The sequence below is a fragment of the Macrotis lagotis genome, chromosome X (genome assembly GCF_037893015.1).
Source record: "Macrotis lagotis isolate mMagLag1 chromosome X, bilby.v1.9.chrom.fasta, whole genome shotgun sequence".
In the NCBI taxonomy this organism is placed as follows: Eukaryota; Metazoa; Chordata; class Mammalia; order Peramelemorphia; family Peramelidae; genus Macrotis; species Macrotis lagotis.
This window is the reverse complement of record NC_133666.1, coordinates 448,032,063-448,039,952: the sequence shown is the minus strand read 5'-3', so window position 1 is coordinate 448,039,952 and position 7,890 is coordinate 448,032,063.

Sequence of the window (7,890 nt, the reverse complement as noted above, 5' to 3'; positions counted from 1 at the left end):
AGTGGTCTTGACATGGAGGTACATGTTGCAACACCTACCCAATAAAAAAAGTGAGTAAGACAAAAAAGTAAATATTACAGACTTGTACAATAGAGAAAACTATGGAGCTATGGAAATTATGATTATTAGAAGACAAGAGTAAATATATCTGAAACTAGAAAGAGGAAAGTAAAGAGGAATAACAATAGAGGAAAAAAATTTGTCAAATATTTCTTGAATTCCTATTAAGGCACAAAGGGTTCTTAGTAAGTAAAAACACAAGCCAAAACAAAACAAAGCAAAAAGAACAGAAAAGGGTGATAAAAGTCAGATCTATCTCATTCAGAGAAGGATTATGGGAAGAAGTTCTGATTTAAGATGATGTTCTTTTCAAAGTTAGTTAGAGATCCTTCCCCTAGGAAAAAGTGTACAGTCAAGAAGACTTTGATTTACCCATGCTATGAGTTGGGTTAGTTTTTGTGATATTTGCTGTCATCACTTTATAGATTAGGTTTGCAAGCTCAGCACTCAAGAGGCTGTTTATTTCCTCTTAGGTATTTTGCCTGCAATTAGAGGAAGCTGCTGTCAGACTAGCTGTGGTGCATTGGGTATGTGATCCGTGGTCTGAATGGCAAAGCAGATAGCACATGCTTGAATCTAAACTACAATTCAGTGGAATGTTTTCTGACTCAATATCCTCTTTTGTTTTTCTAAAATTTTATAAAAATTAAAATAAGTATCAGAGAATAAAACAGATTAGCATGTGAAAACTTATACACTTTGGAATTTTAGGAATTTAGATTGAATTTTTCCATAGAAATAATCTTATGCTTAGTTGTCAGGTTCTTAAACCAATCGAGTGCCCCACATGTTTGAGAAAGACCAGGGTTTGTGGAAATTCTGTCTCTTACTCTTAGGAGTTAGTGTGACTCCAGAGTAAATAACAGTTCTTTGAATCTTTTATTTGGGAATAAATGAATGAAAACAAAAAATGTATTATGCTTTTACTATGTTTGAGATTTTGTGCAAAGTACTAGTGATACATACATGCATTCAATCATATATACATACAAACATATATGTATATACAGGTGTATGTATATATACATATGTGATTGTGCATCCTTCTCTTAAAGAATTTATATTCTGAGAAGGCGAAACAATATATAAAGGGGAGTGGTAACCAGGGAGGGGCATTTTGGTCTGGGGAGTCTTGGGGATGGTAGAGTCATGGGGCAATTGATTTCCTAACTAGTACTTTGCAAATTCTAAACTCTATATCAATTTGTTATTATTAGTGCTAATATTAACATAATTCTTAATATCATCACACTGCATTGGTTCAGTATGGATGAGAGTCTTATAATTTATTAATGTACCTCCAAAGTTTACCTTTGAAGCCAAAAAGGCTAGCAGACAAAATATATTTTCATCCCCTCAATAAATTACGGATACAGATCTATTTGAAAAATGGGATATGAATGTGGAAATGTTAATGTGTGTATCTGTATTTGCCAAACCCACAGAAACTAAAACACAGAGGAATTAATTTGAGATGATTCTAGTTTCATTCAAATGGGCAGCTCTCCAAAAACAATTTCTCTGAATAGGGAATAAGACCAATAAAACAAAATCCTAGAAATTTATCAATTTATAACTAGGTGGAAAGATTTGGTTTTGGAAGGAACCTTAGAAGTCATGATGCTCAAATCCTTACAGGCAAGGAAACTGAGTTATAGAAGTAAAGTGAGTTAGCCAAGGTCATATAAATGGAATGGAATACTCAAGATTCAAACACAAGATCTTTAAATACAGACTCAATCTCCCACTGTGCACATTGCAGTGGGGATAGCTAATTCAAGTCTCCCCCTGTCCAATCTTTCCAAGTGTCCAAATGAATGATTGGTTGATTCATCTTTATCTTAATTCGTATTTATCTTAATTCATCTCTATCTTAATTTATAAGACAGAAAACAACCTCCAAGATGCCCCAATTCCATCCAGACAAGCAGGTTCTTATTGTTAATAAGAACCCCTCCTTGGGTAAAATTATCATTATAGGTTAAAGGAGAATAATGGAAACAATATTGCTTTTGCAATGGAATAAAGCTAAGTTATATTCCATCTCAGCTACTTAATCCAATGTGACATGAGGAAGTCACTTAACCATCCTGGATTTCAATTCCTGCATCTGTTAAGTGAGTGATTTGGACAGATGAATTCTTAGGTCCCATCTTGTTTTAGATCTATGTTTCTAGACCTCTTTAGAGTCCTCCCAACTCTTAACATGTCATACCTATGTTCCTCAACATCTATTTGCCTCAATGAATATAAGAGGGAAAATTAAACAACACTGAGAGGAGGAAAAAGGAAAAGGAAAAGAAAAACTTCTTTTTCTAGGATCTTGCTCCTTGGTTTCTTGCTTCTCTAGAAACAGAATAAAGAAATGCTATTTTGGACATCTTTTTTAGCACGAAATTTCATGCCTCTCTCTCTTCCTGAAAAGATTTTCTCTGCCTAATTTTCCCTTTTTACTCAGCATTTCTTCACCTTTCTGGACTTTCCCACATCTCTCCTCCCTCCAAGTGAGCAATCTTTTAAAAAAGAAACAGTGCTGGTCCCTCATTAAACAATTCCCTTAGCCAATGTGCCATAGCTCCCCTGTACTCTTTACAGATTAAACAGACTAGATTTCTTTCTCTGGAATATATCATCTAAACAGAATTTAGCAAGGCTTATAGAGAATTAAAGTTTTTCCATCACAGATTTTGTATAGTTTATATTGATTTAATTAAGCCAATTCAACAGGGAGGATGATTAAATAGTTAAGATATTTAAAATAATGATTTAGTACTGACAAGATATTATCCTTGTTTATTATCTAGAGGCTGAAACAATAATACAGCCAGGGATGTGCTCCTCACTTTAATGAAACTTTATGAGAACTGCCTACGATGCATTCAAAGAGAAATTTATCCATAGAGTTTTCATTAATTTAAAATGCTCAAAAGAGGTCAGCACTTTTATGTCTGCCTAGTTTTTCATGTGTGGTGACAACCAATACCACACTCTTTATCTGCTAGACTAGATGCTGAACAGATTATAGAAAGGTTTCCAAAAAAGACTTCCTCAGTCAAGGACAAGATATTATTTTTGACGAAGACCTTAGGTAAAAATCTAGGACATAATGGATGGGTGGATGAATGAAATTTAAAGCTAATCTTTATGTACCATGAAGAGAATGTTTTGTTCTGTGATGGGTTTGTGAAGAAATACTCATAGAAAACTGAGACCAGACTATATTTCTGTACCCCAAGGTCAATAACCCAGAATATTTTTTTCCTTCCATTTGTTGTTTCTGACTATATCTTTGCCTGTCAGTTTTTTCTCTTTCTGTACTGCTCTCTCACACACATCTCAGATTACTTACACACCTGCAGTGCATTATTCCTCTCCCCTCCCCTTCATATTCAAGTTCATATCCCACTGGGATAAGTAAGAACAGAGAAGTTTACAGAGTCTTCTTCAAAAAGGGTGCAATATTTTAATTTCTGCTGTGGCCATAAGACTATAGTTGAAGCAATTTTTTACCTGAAGAGAAGGTAAAAGACATTTAGTAAATAGCTCTTTACTTTCTAAATTATCAAGGAGAATAGAGTTAAGCAAATGAATAAATAAAGCATATAACTGTTTGTTATAAGGTAAGTATTGGAAAGGGAAAATAAAGATAGTTCCTTCCCTCGGGGAACTCCTGTTCTAATGGGAGAGATAACTTATAAACAATTTCAACTGCCATCTGATGGAAAGATCTCCATGATTCTTAAACTTTAGCAGCTCAACTTCTTACTGAATGTAATTTCCATGGATAAAAGTACATCAATACTTGACGTTGAACCATTTGGCAGTGTCAAGGACTTTGGAGATAAGAACTTTCTTTTCCAGATCTTTAATAGGTGTTGCTATGTTTCTTCAGGAACAGTTGATAGGCAGTATCTCAGAATTTGCTTTCCCAGGATGTTGGCTGCAGAAGCTGGGCAAGATTTGTTGTGTACGGTCCTGAGTGATCTCCATCAGGGTATAAGGGAAGATGGTAGTCAAGGTTAATAGTAGTTATTTACCGGCTGCATGTTTCTTCCTGTCTTTCCTTCAGGATTACTTAGTAGGGATGGCTGGCTCTTTCTTTACAGAAGTCTTTTCTTAGGAAGATGACAGTAAAGGCTGGGATGGAAGAAGGTCTGATTAGGCAATACTGTGATTCCCAGAGTTCTTGATGCCTATCAATCTGTTTGCTGTTGGTGGTGAGGAAGAAAAGTTCCCTTCTTCACTATGATTTTCATTCCAAATGATGGCTGAGGGGCATGGGCAGGAAATGATCTGGTGGTTTGGGGAACATTACTATTTCCAAGCTTTGGGCTTCAGGATCTGAGCTCTTTTATTCAGAGTCCAAGGGGAGATGGTGGTCAAGGTGGTGTTGGTGGTGGTTTTATTTACTTTCTATTCCTCCTCAGGGTATCCTACTGATTCACTAACACAGTGTGGAAAAAGTTTCAATCTGAAAACAAGGAAAAGAGATCTGGAGATGCAGACAATCCTGGTCTGAGTGAAGAGAATGAACTGTGTATGTTATGTAGAGAAAAAAAAGGACAAAAAAAGTTTCTAGAACTCTTAGACATAAGTGACTATTAGAAATTTCTTCCTAAAAAAGAGAAACTATGTTCTCAAAAGGAATGTAACTACTTGGCTTCCAAGGAATGATGATGTGGATGCCCAGAAGAAAATGGATTCTGTTCAGTGATGGTCAGAGAAAAAGAGAATGGAGATTTGTGACTTGATTGAGGCCATTATTGACATGATAACAATGAAGTTCTGATATCTTCTTAGGATGTCTATTCATGCTATGAAAGAGACTCTTCCAGAAAGTGTTTAAGGATTGGAGGAATCTCAGAATTCTGTGGAGTTCTCCAATTAACCTGTGTTGATCATGGGCCATAGTTCATATAGTTTACCTAGATTTTAGTGAATCATTTGACAATATCTTATATGACTCTTTGTGGAAAAGATAAGATGATAGGACAGTTAGGATGATTCAGAACTGGTTGAAACAATGTTTCTGTCTTGACAAATCAACATTAACTTGTAGAAAATCTCCACAGGAGTGCACCAGGGATTTGTACTTGGCCCAATGGTATTTAACATTTATATAAATGACATGAATGAAGCCATAACTAGTATGCTTATGAAATTCAAAGATGACTTAAAGTGAGGGCAGGGGATATATTTAACTTTAAAGACATAGGTTTTATATCCAAATCTTTTGACACTTGAGCCTTTAGACAATGCTTTCCAATCTACCATACTATCCCCTATTGAGTTCCATGACTAATGCATATATGCTATTTATAACCTATCACTAGAAAACCAAACCTATTTCCTAGTTTTGAAAACATAGATTTAATTATTTGAGATTCTGATCTTAGTTATCATTAACATAAGACATAAATTTATTATTTTATTTTGCTACAAAATTTCCTGCTTATGAAATTTTACATGGAATTTCAAAGGGAAATTTGACATAAAATCTAGAATTGAAGGGTAGATGGAATATAGAAAGAGGAAATTATATAATATATATACACCTGAATATAAGATAAAATTGATAGTTATATCATAAGGAGTAAATTATACTGTACTATTTTAACACAGGAACTTGATTTGGAATTCTTTAATTTAGACTTCCTGATAAAAAGTCTATTTTAGACTTCTCAAAATGAACTATAATTAATTTTACTATAGGCTTTGCTAGTGATAGTTCTAAGAGCTGATTATACTTTATAATGATACAAGATAGGGCAATTTAAAAAAATGTTTTATTATATCTAGAGAGGAGTCATTGCATGAACTGCATTCAGAAAATACATTCCCCAGAGAATGAGGGCTATGACTTTTTTGGTCAAATCTTATGTCAGCATTTATAAATCCTTTTCTGTAAGAGATGGTCTTATAGCTCATATTGTTTACAATTATTCCCAAGTGTAATATGAACCTCAGATATTTTTATGTGAAATCTGAAAATCTATGCAATATTCATGACCCATATATATACATGAGTGAGGACTATTCTTATCATTATCTATGAATTAATTCAAATTTTATAGAATTATCTCTCTCTAGAGATATATTATGGAAGACTTTTAAGAGAACAGATTTCCATACTGACTTTGAACTTAATCAGCTATTTCATAATTATTTGAAGACTGCTACTCAGAATCCCATAGCTTTTTATTATTCACAACAGTAAGGAAAAAATTATGTGGAACCTTTTAATTTAAATTTTAGAAAATGGCAAAAGGTATCAGAGATTAACTGTCCTTAGTTTTTCTGAACTTTTATTTTGGTTTTAAAAAATAAAATTTGTAATTTTTTTTCAATATCCTCTTTGATTCCTGGACTTAAAAACTCAAAAGCATATGTCAAATTAGAATTAGGAAATATATATATATATATACATATATATATATATATATATGTATATATATATATATATTTAAATGCATATGTTAAATTCTGAGCTTATCTAATTATATATCTTCAGTATCTGTCCAAGATATATAGGTGAAGTACCTTAATATCCTACCTATCTAGATAAATGACATAATCATTTTTCATTTGCTATTTTTTTCCCACTGTACCAATTTCTCTCTCTGATTCTGTCTCTCTGTTTTTCTCTTTCAGCCTGTCTCTTTTTCTGGCTCTTTCTCTTTTTGTCATATAGATTTCCCTAAGGGAATTCTGTAGGAATTGATGTCACTGTATCATAGTATTTTGTGAGGTTAAATAAGATAACATGTAATACACATTGAAAATTTAAAAATCAATAAAAAATATTTATTATTGTTATTGGTGGATTTGTACAGGTGGCAATTTTAGGACAGTTACAAAGGTTGAATTGCATATTATTGAATAAAGTGACTTTAAAAAAATAAAATGCAGATACAGCAAAATCTTATATTCTTTATATCTATGACATCCGGATGATCAAAAGATTTAACCTGAATAGTTTTTCCCTTAAGAATATCACTATCACTAAAGGTCACAAAGTAGTAAAGAAAGATAAAATCAGGGTCTGGGTATGGTTTTCTTCTTTAGTATTAGTTTTCAATGAGGAAAGTAAAAAGGATTAAAAGGGAATATATTACAAAATAAACACAAAAGTAGAGAACAGAACTTACTATTTCTCAATTGTGCACACCAGAAGAATAAATGCTCATGGAGTGAAGGTTATGGTGGTAGACATATGAAAAACTTCACTCTTATCCTAGCTGGGCAAGGAAGGTTGAAAACACATACACTTTAATAAGGACAAGAAGAGAAAGGAAGTTCAAGAACTGGGAAGAACTAAAAGAAGGTTAAAGAGTAGAGAAGATTTGGGATTAGAATAAATCATCATAAAATATTTGTTTTACTCAGTTATGTAGGCCAACCTGATCTTAAAGTAAAAATTTTAAAAAGGAGGAAACTGCCAGAATAAATGACTTAAGTATAGAAGAGAGGTAGGACAGAGGAGTAGTACTAGACCATTGAATTTATGTACTACTATTAATAGTTCCTTTCCCTTTCTTTTTTTTTCCTTTGTAAAGAGTAGGAGGTAAAGCAACTTTTAAAAGTTAATTGAGGATATTATGGAGAGGTGAACAATTAATAAATATGAATATGAATGTAAATGGGATGAACTCATTTTAAAAAATTAAGCAGAGTAGTAGAATCAAATAAAGTCTAATAATATATTGCTGACAAGAAAATTTGAAATAAAGATTTACAAAAGGTAAAATGATTTTTGCTTTAGTGAATTAAATTAAGTTAAATTAAAAAATCAGAAATATCAGGCATGAGCTCGAATGAGGCAATGTTAAA